The following is a 14,631-nucleotide window of genomic DNA, read 5'->3' on the forward strand; positions in this document are numbered from 1 at the left end:
CTTGTCTTGTTTGTGTGATCCCTTTGACTCTTAGACCTATCAGAGCCATCAATTGTGAGCTGAAATTGATCACTTGGACTAGTGAGATGGCATTGGTACATGCCACCTTGATGGGATTGTGTTGGAATCCCCTGGCACATTTCTAACTCCACCATTTGCGGCAAGTCCGATTGAGCATGTCCCAAATTGTACATCTCCTCCCTCTCTTTTTCCACTCTTAAATTTAACAGGGATCACTTTTCAGTTAAAATTTAAACACCTAAGAATAATTGTGTGTTAATTACAGAGTTTAGCCACTAGTACTAGAATAACAACAAAAACAACAAATACTAAAAAGGATAAAGTATTACATTGTACATCTAGAGTCAGGACAAGAGCTGATCAGGTCATTGTTTCTTATAGTGTCCATTTCACTTAACAGGTTTCCCCTTTGGTGCTCAGTTGTCACCGATCAGGGAAAACAAATGATATTTGTCTCTTTGGGACTGGCTTAATTCACTCAGCATGATGCTTTCCAGATCCCTCCATCTTGTTGCAAATGACCGGGTTTCGTTGTTTCTTACTGCTGTATAGTATTCTATGGAGTACATGTCCCATAATTTCTTTATCCAGTCTACTGTTGATGGGCATTTGGGTTCGTTCCAGGTCTTAGCTATTGTGAATTGAGCTGCAATAAACATTAATGTGCAGATGGCTTTTTTATTTGCCAAATAATTTCCTTTGTGTAAATTCCAGGGGTGGGATGGCTGGGTTGTATGGTAGGGTTGTGTTCAGGTTTCTGAGGAATCTCCAGACAGACTTCCATAGTGGCTTAACCAGTTTGCATTCCCACCAACAGTGGGTTACTGTCCCTTTTTCCCCACATCCTCTCCAGCATCTGCTGTTGGTAGATTTCTGAATGTGAGCCATTCTCACTGGGGTGAGATGGAACAAAAACAATCAAATACCTTGGAATAAACTTAACCAAAGACGTTAAAGATCTCTATGATGAAAACTACAAAACCTTACAGAAAGAAATAGAAGAGGATACCAAAAAATGGAGAAATCTTCCATGCTCATGGATTGGAAGAATCAATATCATCAAAATGTCTATTCTCCCAAAAGCAATTTATACATTCAATGCAGTACCAATCAAGATACCAAAGACATTCTTCTCAGATCTGGGAAAAATGATGCTGAAATTCATATGGAGACACAGAAGACCTCGAATAGCCAAAGCAATCCTGTACAACAAAAACAAAGCCAGAGGCATCACAATATCAGATTTCATGACATACTACAGGGCAGTTGTACTCAAAACAGCATGGTACTGGTACAGAAACAGATGGATAGACCAATGGAACAGAATAGAAACACCAGAAATCAATCCAAACATCTACAGCCAACTTATATTTGACCAAAGATCCAAATCTAATCCCTGGAATAAGGACAGTCTATACAATAAATGGTGCTGGGAAAATTGGATGTCCACGTGCAGAAGCATGAAGCAAGACCCCAACCTTTGACCTTACACAAAAATTCACTCAACATGGATTAAAGACTTAAATCTATGACCTCACCCCATCAAATTATTAGAGAGCATTGGAGAAACCCTGCAAGATATAGGCACATGCAAAGACTTCTTGGAAAATACTCCAGCGGCACAGGCAGTCAAAACCAAAATTAACATTTGGGATTGCATCAAATTGAGAAGTTTCTGTACTGCAAAAGAAACAGTCAGGAAAGTGAAGAGGCAACCAACAGAATGGGAAAAAAATATTTGCAAACTATACTACAGATAAAGGGTCGATAACCAGAATCTACAAAGAAATCAAGAAAATCCACAACAACAAAACAAACAACCCACTTAAGAGATGGGCCAAGGACCTCAATAGACATTTTTCGAAAGAGGAAATCCAAATGGCCAACAGACACATGAAAAAATGTTCAAGATCACTAGCAATCAGAGAAATGGCTTTGGGTTTTTCATAAATTGCTTTGATTGTATTGAGGAATGTTCCTACCATACCCAATTTGCTTAGAGTTTTCATAATGATTCTTTTTATTTCTGTGGTGTCTGTTGTTACATTTCCTTTTTCATCTCTGATTTTATTGATTTATGTCTTTTCTTTTTTTAGGTAGTTGGGCCTATGGTGTGTCAATTTTGTTTATTTTTTCAAAAAACCAGCTCTTCATTTGGCTGACCTTTTGTAACTTTTTTTGGATTCAATACTGTTGATTTCTTCTCTGATTTCAATTTTTTCTCTTCGCCTTCTATTTTGGGTCTGGTTTGCTGCAGTTTTTCTAGATCCTTGAGATGCATTGAAAGCTCATTTATTTGGTGACTTTCTAATTTCTTGATGAGGGAACCTATTGCTGTAAACTTTCCTCTCAACACTGCTTTTGCTGTATCCCATAAGATTTGGTATGTTGTGTTGTTATCCTCATTTAATTCCATAATGGTCTTGATCTCTCTTTTGTTTTCTTCTATGACCCAGTGTTCACTCAGGATCATGTTGTTCAGTCTCCCTGTGTTTGCATACGCTCTAGGGATTCCTGAGTTGCTAATTTCCAATTTCATTCCACTGTGGTCTGAAAAGCTGCATGGTATGATTCTAATTCTTTTAAATTTGCTGAGACTTGCTTTATGGCCTAGTATGTGGTCAGGGACCAGACAGATTCACTGCTGAATTCTATCAGGGTTCCATGCACTGCTGAGAAGAATGCAAATTCTTTAAATGTAGGATTGAATGTTCTATAGATATCTGTTAGATCCATTTGGGCTATAGTGTCGATTAAATCTGCTGTTTCCTTGTTGATCTTCTACCTGGGAGATGTGTCTTTTTCTAAAAGTGGAGTATTGAAGTCCCCCAGTACTACTGTATTGGAATCTAAGTCTCCCTTTAAGTCCCTTAACATATCTTTTAAATAAACTGGTGCCCTGTAATTAGGTGTGTATACATTTATAATAGTTATATCTTCCTGTTGAATTGAAACCTTAATCATTATATTGTACCCATCTTTGTCTCTCTTAACATTTTTTGTGTTAAAGTTTATTTTGTCTGATATTAATATGGCTATGCCTGCTCTTTTTTGGTTTCTGTTGCCATGGAATACCTTTTTCCAACCTTTCACTTTCAGTCTGCATGTATCATTGTTGCAAAGATGTGTTTCTTGTAAGCAGCAAATAGATGGGTTTTGTTCCTTCATCCATTCAGCCAGTCTGTGTCTTTTAACTGGAGAGTTGAGGCCATTAGCCTTCAGTCTGACTATTGATAAGTAGTAACTTTGCCTGCCATTTTCCCAAAGATATTTTCCAGCATATGCTTTGATCTTCCTGCGATCTTTTACTGGGAGGTTTTCTTTCTTTACCTTCTTTCATATTGATGGCCGTGCTTTTGTGTTTCTGTGTGTAACACATCTTTAAGCATCTTTTGCAGGGCTGGACGAGTGGTGACAAATTCTTTCAATTTCTGTTTGTGATGAAAGGTCTTTATTTCACCTTCATTCACAAATGAGAGCTTTGCAGGATATAATATTCTGGGCTAGCAGTTTTTCTCTCTTAGTACTGGGCTATGTCTTGCCCTTCCCTCCTAGCCTGTAGGGTTTCTGATGAGAAGTCTGCTGTGAGTCTAATTGGAGATCCTCTGAGAGTAATCTGACATTTCTCTCTTGCACATTTTAGAACCTTTTCTTTATGCTTCACTGTGGTGAGTATCATTACATATCATGGAGAGGATCTCTTTAGGTCATGTTTAATAGGGGTTCTATGAGTTTCCTGTACTAGGATGTCTCTGTCCTTCTCCAAACCCGGGAAGTTCTCTTCTGCTAGTATCTCACTAAAAAGGCCTTCTAATCCTTTCTCCCTCTCCATGCCTTCAGGAACTCCTAGAACCCGAATGTCGGGTTTTTTAATAGTATTCTGTAGATTCCCGACAATATTTTTTAGATTTCTAATTTCCTCTTCTTTTCTTTGGTTTGACTGTATACTTTCCTGTTCTCTGTCTTCTAAGTCTGATATTCTCTCTTCTGCTTCACTGACTCTGTTTTTCAGGCTCTCTAATGTGTTTGCCATTTGATACATTGAATTCTTCATTTCATTTTGATTTCTCTTCACTATCACATTCATGTTCTACTAGTTTCTGCGTTTCATTTTGATTCCTCCTTAAGATTTCATTTTCAAGAGAGATTTTCTATCCTGTCCAGTAAGGATTTCTGTAGTTCAAGAATTTGTTTTTGAGAACTTCTTAATGTTCTTATAAATTTTTTTGAAATCTGTATCTTGCATTTCTTCTATCTCATCATCTTCATAATCTTGGCTTGGGGTGTCTTGTTCATTTGGGGGTGTCATATTGTCTTTCTTGTTTCCTCAGTTTCTGCGTTTGTTGCTTGGCATTGTGGAGATATTCTTTGGTTTCTTCTTTTTTTCTTTTCCTCACTGTGTTGATTTTTCTCATTACTATGACTGTAGATTAATGGACTGTCTGCTTTTGATGGATCCTTAGAGGCTTGTGATGGGTGGGGCCAGCAAGATCTGTTTGGTTCTTCAAGGTTAAGGGTGTGGCAAATGTGAAACAACCAGGTTAGGCGTGGTAAATCAATCTCTCTCTCTCTCTCTCTCTCTCTCTCTCTCTCTATCTCTCTCTTTATTCCAAAGGGAAGTAATTCCACACAGCTGAGCAGAATTGAAGGCAGTCAGTGTCTGAGCTGTGGCCCCTGTGGGTGTAACATTCATCTGCTTTGTCCCAAGGACCACACAAAGAATCTGTGCAGTCCTCAGTGTAAGCTCAAATTCCCCTGCAGTCTCCCACCAGGTTGCCAAGATTACCGAGTTTGTGTACTTTCCTGAGAGTACTCACGTCTCGGGTACTCCGTGAGTTCTCTCACGCAACCTCATTTTTTTTTTCACAGCCTCAGTTCATTAGCTCCACACATTCACTAGGTTTTAACCTCCTATTATTTCTCTCCACCAGAGTCAGGTTTTTCTGCTTGGCTGATGGTGGGGGCAGCTTTTACGTATGTCCAAAATGGCACCTGCTCTTTGTCTTGCTTGCCTTTGTAAGGTGAGCGGAGAGAGAGAATTGTGTCCATCCCGGTCCCTTTTATTTATTTATTTATTTCTCTCCTCTAGTTAGCATGGTGAACTTTCCCCCATTGGGCTTCAAGCCTCGTTCCCTCTAGGTTCTTCCTGCCACTTCCCCACCAGTGTCTCAGGCTACTGAGGTTTCACCTCACCTCCCTTTCCAGCGCTGGTGCATAGACTCAGCAGCTGGGGTCCCGAGGCGTGGGCGCCTATGCCCTCCTCATATGTCCACCGTGCCACACTAGTTCCGGAAGAGTTTCCTCTGCAGTTTTTTCTCATAACTCTTCCCTGAAACTACAGTATCTCAACTTTTATTAAACTATCTTTTCCTGTACTATCAGTGTGCACCCTCCCTATTATGCCATCTTGGAGGACCTCACCAGTACACTTTTAACTTCCATGAGATCACCTTTTATTAAGATTCCAATTATGCATGAGATCATGTGATACTTAGCTTTTTGTACTTGGCTTATTCCACTCAATATAATAACCCCATAGTCCATACATGTTGCTGCATTAAATGACAATGATTATACTCTTTTTACGCCCTAGTGGTATTCCATTGTACTATGCATGTAAGGGAAGTGCTGATTGCTTTAAAACATAAAGTCTTATAAATATGAAACACAGAGACAGCAAACACATGAAAATGGCTCAAGTTCATTAGTAATAAAAGAAAATTAAGAAAATACAGTGGCCAGTGGTGTAGCAGGAAAATCTGACTAGGCCCAGTGGGCCACCTCTTTCCCCCCTCTCCCACCTGTTTCGGTCTGCCCAATGTGATGGAGGAGACAGAGGCCAAGGAACAACTGCAATTCTCCTAACCATCCGAGCCTGGAGGCAAAGGTTCACCACACTGTTACAGGTTGTCTTTCCAGGAAGTTGCACTGAGCAAAGAGATACAATTCAGCAGGAATTTCTACACTGCGGAAATTTTGCTGAAGACCTTGAAATGTCTGCAAGGGGTGTGTTCTGTTCTTTAATCACCTTGATTCAGACTTGTTTTGCCATTTTGGAAGTTATCCAAGTATAATTTTTATTAAAGAACTCAAGTTCTTCAGTTCCAAGGAGAAGCACAATTAACACTAAAGATGTGAAACTCATAGCCAGGAGAAGTAATTCACTGCCAAAATACATCATAGAGAAAAATGAAGAGATTGCTCAATTTAACCTGGAACAAAAGCCAAAAAAAGGAAAAGAAGCTAGAGAATGGAAACAAAATCTCAAGGGAGACTGGAGTGCTAGAAAATGGTTTGGGAAAAGCAGTTTTCAGCAGTAAAACTGTGCATATGACTACACAGGGAGTTTGGAAGCGAAAATAGAAAATAACAACGAAAAAGTCTTGACAGCTTTTTGTTCTGTGTTCTCCAAGGCATTAACTATAAAAGCTAATTCAAAAGAGGGCTGGAAACACTTAAGCAAAGCACTCCTAAGTCTTACTCAAGTACATAGACAAGGCATGAACTTGAATGGTGTGCATTAGAAATTACTTCTTTTTTAAAACATTATTTATTTATTTATTTGAAAGAGAGTTATGGGGAAGAGGAAGGAAATATATACATATATACACACATAGAGAGAGTGTTTTATCATTTTCCTCATGTGCACCTTGCATGCATTTTCTTTATTTTTTTATTTTTATTTTTTGACAGGCAGAGTTAGACAGTGAGAGAGAGAGAGACAGACAGAAAGGTCTTCCTTTTTCCGTTGGTTCACCTCCAATGCTACGGCCAGCGCATTGTGGCCGGCGCACTGCGCTAATTGGAAGCCAGGAGCCAGGTGTTTCCTCGTGGTCTCCCATGTGAGTGCAGGGCCCAAGGACTTGGGCCATACTCCACTGCCTTCCCGGGCCACAGCAGAGATCTGGACTGGAAGAGGAGCAATCGGGACAGAATCCGGCGCCCCGACCAGGACTAGAACCGGGGATGCCGGCGCTCCAGGCAGAGGATTGGCCTAGTGAGCCACGGCGCCGGCTCTTTCTTTATTTATTCATTTCAAAGCTTTCCATCATTTTTGGTGTTAATGTGAACAGTATTTTAATTTTAAAATTCAATTGTTCATTGCTGGTATATAGGAAAGTGACTCTTGCATATTAACCCTGTATTCTACAACCTTACTTATTAGTTCTACAAAACTTTTCTTGGTTTATTCCTTCATATTTTCCACACAATCACGTCACCTGTGAAAACAAAGACAATTTTATATAATCCTTTCCAAGTTATATACTTTGTGTTTAGTTTTCTTGTCCTATTATGTTAGCTAGGACTTCCAGTATGATGCTGAATGAGTGTTAGATTTTGTCATACATTTTCCTAATGAGAAAATTATGTAATTTTTTTCTCTTTAGCCTGATGATGTAATGGATTATGTTTTTTGGAAATCTGAGTATTGATCCAGCCTTGTATACTTTGGATAAATTCTACTTGTTTGGGTATATAATTTTTAAAAAAATATTTTTATTTATTTGAAACACTGAAATACTGAGAAAGACAGACACAGATAGATACAGACACAGAGATAGACATATTTTCTATCTGATTGTTCACCTCCACTAAGTATCTGCAACAGCTAGGGCTGAGCCAGACCCAGGAAGGAGCCAGGAACTCAATCCATGTCTCAAACATGGATGGCAGGGACCCAAGCACTAGAGCCATCATCTGCTGCCTCACAAGGTGTGCATTAGAAGGAAATTGGAACTGGGAACAAAGTCAAGACGTGAATTTAGGCACTCCCAATATGCATGGTGTGTCAAACACCCACTTTTATAATTCTCTTTACAAATTATTTGGCAATACCTTGTTTAGAAATTTTGTATATATGTTCATGAGACACTTATGGTTTGCAGTTTTCTTGTAAGTTTTCCCTCAGATTTGGTACTAGTCTAATTCTGTTTTCATAGAATGAGTTAGGAAGTAGCTTCTCTGTTTTTGTCTTCTGAAATAATTTATAGTTAATGGTGCAATTTGTTCTTTAAATATTAGCCCATCTTTGAGTGATGCTTTCTGTTTTGGAAGGTTTTCATTTAAAAAAATTAAAATATTTATTTATTTTGAAAGGCAGAGTTAGAGAAATAGAGATCTTCTATCTGCTGGTTCATTCCTCCAGATAATTGCAACAGCTATGGCTGAGCCAGGTTGAAAGCCAAGAGCCTGGAATTGCATCCAGGTCTTCCACGTGGGTAAAAGGACCCAAACACATGGGTTATCTCCCACTGTTTTCCCAGGCACATTAACAGAGAGCTGAATTGGAAGCAGAGAAACCCAGGACTCAAACTGGCCCCCAAATGGGATGTTGGCATCACAGGTGGCGCTTTATCTGCTGGGCCACAATATCAGCCCCTCATTTCTTTTTATTTTTGCATTCTGATATGAGTAGCTTCTGTTGACATATCTACAAGCTTACTAATCCTGGGCTGCATCCAGGCTATGGATTAACTCATCAAAGGGATTTTTTAAAAATTTTTTAATGTAAGAAATAAGAACAACTGACAAGGGTACTACTTTTTCTTTTCTACTCTTGAGTCAAATATATTATTGCAATGGTTCCGTACCTGAGAGATGTAACTAAAACAAAGACAATGATTACTGATTGGGAGGGGATATTCAAGAATAACTTAACTGGTTTAAAGCAGATATGTTAGAGATAATTGCCCCAAATGGAATACATTTGGCCTTGGCTATTGCTCTCCCACACTTCCTTATAACAGAAAGAAAACATCTTCTTCACAGCATGTAATGAAAATATGATTTTATATATCAAATTTCTCTCTTGTAGAAATATAGAGGTAGCATTGCAAAACTGTCTTAATATATTTTTTGCTTTTCCTTATATTTTTAAGAATAATTTATTAAAAATATTAACTGACATAAATTGTACATATTTATGGGGTACAATATGTTCTCTTTTTAAAATATTCATTTATTTATTTATTTGAAAGTCAAAGTTACACACAGAGAGAAGGAGAGGCAGAGTCAGAGAGAAAGAGGAAGAGAGGTCTTCCATCCACTGGTTCACTCTCCAGATGGCTGCAACTGCCGGAGCTGTGACGATCCAAAGCCAGGAACCAGGAGCTTCTTCTGGGTCTCCCACGTGGGTGCAGGGGCCCAAGGACTTGGGTCATATTCACTGATTTCCCAGGCCACAGCAGAGAGCTGGATTGGGAGTGGAGCAGCTAAGACTCAAACTGGTGCACATATGGGATGCCGGCACTACAGGTGGCAGCTTTATCTGCTACACCACAGTGCCAGTCCCACAATATATTTTCATACAAGTATACACTGTGTAATGTCAAGTCAGGGTAACTACATTATTCTCTTTAAGTATTTAACATTTAAATAATTTTAATAGTTAAACTCTCATTTTCTTGTGTTTTAGAGAAATATACACTAACATCACTTATAACCATTCTATTATGCAGTAGAAAGTAGAATCCAAGAACTTCCTATTCTTTTTTTTTCTAGGTAGAGCTGTAATAAATTCCTTTTATAAACAAAACTTTAACTGAAAAGCCACAGTAGATGGAAAAAAAGAACGGATAATACTTGATAAAATCCAGTGACATCTACAATAGTTTTATAGCACATTTAAGCATTCTAGGGTTTTATATCTTCACCTGCCTTCCATTTCATAGTTTCTTCTTATAAAATTGCCAATTATGAACAAAAGTTTGAGCTCAAACCTAGTCCTGAATTTGAGAGCCAGGAAAAGTAAAACAGTCTAAATTGCTATCTCAATAATATACTTTTAATTCAAAAAAAGAAATGGCTATGTTTAAAACACAATGCCCAATTAAATGAAAAAAAATAAGCAGCATTATGTAATTACATGTGATAGTCATTATACATGAAGTGTGTTTTAGGATATCTACAATGCATTTGCTCTGTGAGTCTGGAACTTCTTATTCTTATCTAGCTATAACCTAGTACCTGTCAATTTTTATTTAAAAAAAAAATACTGTTGGCATATAATTGTGTATTTTATACAGTATATTATTCAATGATCAACAAATCGATGTTATAGGCATTTCTTGTGTTAAAAAACTTTAAACTATTATTCTATTTATTTTTGGTCATAAAATAATTGGTGTTGAATTTCATTCACCCTACTGTATTGTAGAAGACCAAAACTAATTCCTCTCTACTTTCTTTTAATTCCCACTGCCCCCTCCCTTTCCTAGGCTCTAGTGACTAATGTTCTACTCTATACTTCCATGAGATCAACATTTTAATTTGCATGTATTAGTGAGAACATGAAGAAATTGTCTTTTTTGTGTACGGCTTATTTCATTTAACATAATGTCCTCCAATTTCACCTATATAGTTTCAAAAAGTATTCAATTTTTATGGTTGTATAATATTCCTTAGGTATGTATACTACATTTTCATTAACCATTCATCATTTAATTTTATTGATTTCATATCCTGGCCATTGTGAATAGTGTTGGACTACACATGGGAGTATCGGTATCCCTTTGACATACAAATTTCATTTTCTTGACATATATACTTAGTAGTGGAATTGGTGGTACAAATGGTAGTTCTATTTTAGGTTTTTACTGAATCTCCTTATTGTTTTTCATAATTGCTATATGAATTCAGTTTTTCTCACAATGTATGTAAAACCCCCTTTCTGTACACCTATTGTCAGCATTTTTTGTCTATTGATAATAATCAGACTAACTGGGGTGAGATGATAGCTCATTAAAACTTTGATTTATTTATTTATTTATTTATTTTTATTTTTATTTTTTGACAGGCAGAGTGGACAGTGAGAGAGAGACAGAGAGAAAGGTCTTCCTTTTTGCTGTTGGTTCACCCTCCAATGGCCGCCACGGTAGGCGCGGTTTTTTTAACTTTTATTTAATAAATATAAATTTACAAAGTACAGCTTATGAATTACAATGGCTCCCCCACCCATAAAGTCCCTCCCATCTGCAACCCTCCCCTTTCATGCTAACTCTCCCCTTCCATTCACATCAACATTCATTTTCAATTCTCTTTATATACAGAAGATCAGTTTAGTATATATTAAGTAAAGATTTCAACAGTTTGCAGCCACATAGAAACACAAAGTGTAAAATACTGTTTGAGTACTAGTTATAGCGCTAAATCACAATGTACAGCACATTAAGGACAGAGATCCTACATGAGGAGTCACCGCACAGTGACTCCTGTTGTTGACTTAACAAATTGACACTCTTGTTTATGACATCAGTAATCCCCCTAGGCTCTTGTCATGAATTGCCAAAGCTATGGAAGTCTTTTGAGTTCACCGACTCTGATCATATTTAGAAAAGGTCATAGTCAAAGTGGAAGTTCTCTCCTCCATTCAGAGAAAGGTACCTCCTTCTTTAATGACCTTTTCTTGCCACTGGGATCTCACTCGCGGAGATCTTTCATTTAAGTCATTTTTTTTTGACATAGTGTCTTGGCTTTCCATGCCTGAAATACTCTCATGGGCTTTCAGCCGGATCCGAATGTCTTAAGGGCTGATTCTGAGGCCACAGTACTGTTTAGGACATCCGCCATTCTATGAGTCTGCTGTGCATCCCACTTCCCATGTTGGATCGTTCTCTCCATTTTTTGTTCCATCGGTTAGTATTTTCAGACACTAGTCTTGTTAATGTGATCCCTTTGATTCTTAGTCCTATCATTATGATCAATTGTGAACAGAAATTGATAAAATGGACTAGTGAGATGGCATTGGTACATGCAACCTTGAAGGACTTGAATTGGAATCCCCTGGTATGTTTCTAAGTCTACCATTTGGGGCAAGTCAGCTTGAGCATGTCCCAGATTGTACATCTCTTCCCTCTCTTATTCCTACTTTTATATTTAACAGGAATCACTTTTCAGTTAAGTTTCAACACTTAAGAATAACTGTGTATTAATTACAGAATTCAAACAAAAGTATTAGTAGAACAGACAAAAAAAATACTAAGAGGGATAATGTATTAAGTTACTCATCAACAGTCAGGGCAAGGGCTGATCAAGTCACCGTTTCTCATAGTGTCCATTTCACTTTAACAGGTTTCCTTTTTGGTGCTCCGTTAGTTGTCACCGATCAGGGAGAACAGATGATATTTGTCTCTTTGGGACTGGCTTAAATCACTCAACATAATGTTTTCCAGATTCCTCCATTTTGTTGCAAATGAGGGGATTTCATTCATTTTGACTGCTGTATAGTATTCTATAGAGTACATGTCCCATAATTTCTTTATCCAGGCTACTGTTGATGGGCATTTAGGTTGATTCCAGGTCTTAGCTATTGTGAATTGAGCTGCAATAAACATTAAGGTGCAGACAGCTTTTCTGTTTGCCAATTTAATTTCCTTTGAGTAAATTCCAAAGAGTGTGATGGCTGGGTTTTATGGTAGGGTTATATTCAGGCTTCTGAGGAATCTCCAGACTGATTTCCATAGTGGCTTAACCAGTTTGCATTCCCACCAACAGTGGGTTAGTGTTCCTTTTTCCCCACATCCTCTCCAGCATCTGTTGTTGGTAGATTTCTGAATGTGAGCCATTCTCACCGGGGTGAGGTGAAACCTCATCGTGGTTTTGATTTGCATTTCCCTGATTGCTAGTGATCTTGAACATTTTTTCATGTGTCTGTTGGCCATTTGGATTTCCTCTTTTGAAAAATGTCTATTGAGGTCCTTGGCCCATCTCTTAAGTGGGTTGTTTGTTTTCTTGTTGAGTTTCTTGATCTCTTTGTAGATTCTGGTTATCAATCCTTTATCTGTAGTATAGTTTGCAAATTTTTTTTCCCATTCTGTTGGTTGCCTCTTCACTTTCCTGACTGTTTCTTTTGCAGTACAGAAACTTCTCAATTTGATGCAATCCCAAATGTAAATTTTAGCTTTGACTGCCTACGCCTGCAGAGTCTTTTCCAGGAAGTCATTGCCGGTGCCAATATCTTGCATTGTTTCTCCAATGTTCTCTAATAATTTGATGGTGTCGGGTCATAGATTTAGGTCTTTAATCCATGTTGAGTGGATTTTTGTGTAAGGTGTAAGGTAGGGGTTTTGCTTCATGCTTCTGCACGTGGAAAGCCAGTTTTCCCAGCACCATTCGTTGAACAGACTGTCCTTACTCTAGGAGTTGGTTTTAGATCCTTGATCAAATATAAGTTGTCTGCAGATGTCTCGGTTGATTTCTGGTGTTTCTATTCTGTTCCATTGGTCTATCCATCTGTTTCTGTTCCAGTACCATGCTTTTTTTGATAACAACTGCCCTGTAGTATGTCCTGAAATCTCGTATTGTGATGCCTCCAGCTTCTTTTTTGTTGTACAAGATTGCTTTAGCTATTCAAGTTCTCCTGCATCTCCATATGAATTTCAGCATCATTTTTCCTGATCTGAGAAGAATGTCTTTGGTATTTTGATTGGTATCACATTGAATCTATAAATTGCTTTTGGGAGAATGGACATTTTGATGACATTGATTCTTCCAATCCATGAGCATGGAAGATTTCTCCATTTTTTGGTATCCTTTTCTATTTCTTTCTTTAAGGTTTTGTAATTTTCATTGTAGAGATCTTTAACGTCCTTGGTTAAGTTTTTTCCAAGGTATTTGATTGTTTCTGTGGCTATTGTGCGTGGGATTGATCTTAGCAGTTCATTCTGAGCTGTGGCATTGCCTGTGTATACAAAGGCTGTTGATTTTTGTGCATTGATTTTATATCCTGCTACTTTTTCAAACTCTTATATGAGTTCCAATAGTCTCTTAGTAGAGTTCTTTGGATCCCCTAAATAAAGAATCATGTCGTCTGCAAAGAGGGATAGTTTGAGTTCTTCCTTCCCGATTTGTATCCCTTTGATTTCTTTTTCTTGTCTGTTGGCTCTGGCTAAAACTTCCAGAACTGTGTTGAATATCAGTGGTGAGAGTTGGCATCCCTGTTTGGTATCAGATCTCAGTGGAAATGCTTCCAACTTTTCCCCATTCAATAGGATATTGGCCGTGGGTTTTTCATAAGTTGCTTTGATTATATTGAGGAATGTTATTTCTATACCCAATTTGCTTAGGGTTTTCATCATGAAATATAACTTTGATTTTCATTTCCCTCGTGATTACTAATATTGAACATTCCTTCATATGCATTTCTTCTCTTGAGAAATACCTATTCAGATCATTTGTTAATTTTATGATCAGTTTATTTGTTTTCTGTTAATTGTATGATGTCTTCATATATTCTGGACAGCAATTCCTTGCTGTATTAAAATATCTTCTCCCATTCTGCTAGTTGTTTCTTTACTATGTTGACTGTATCCTTTGTTGTGCAGAAGCTTCTTAATTTAATAAAATTTCATTCATATATTTTAAATTGTTTTCTTAACAGAACAGGTTCCATGCATTTCATAGATAGAATTCTAAGAAGATAATAATACCTCCCTCTACTCTCCCTACCTCAATCTCCTCTTCTTCCTTCCTTTCTATTTTTTTTTAAAGTTCTGCTTTATTTATTTGAAATCAGGGTTACAGAAAGATGCAGAGACAGAGGTGTCCCATCCCTGGTTCACTCCCCAAATGGCTTCAATGGCCAGAGCTGGGCCTGGAGCTTCCTCCAGTTCC

This window comes from Lepus europaeus, chromosome X (genome assembly GCF_033115175.1).
Source record: "Lepus europaeus isolate LE1 chromosome X, mLepTim1.pri, whole genome shotgun sequence".
Taxonomy (NCBI): Eukaryota; Metazoa; Chordata; class Mammalia; order Lagomorpha; family Leporidae; genus Lepus; species Lepus europaeus.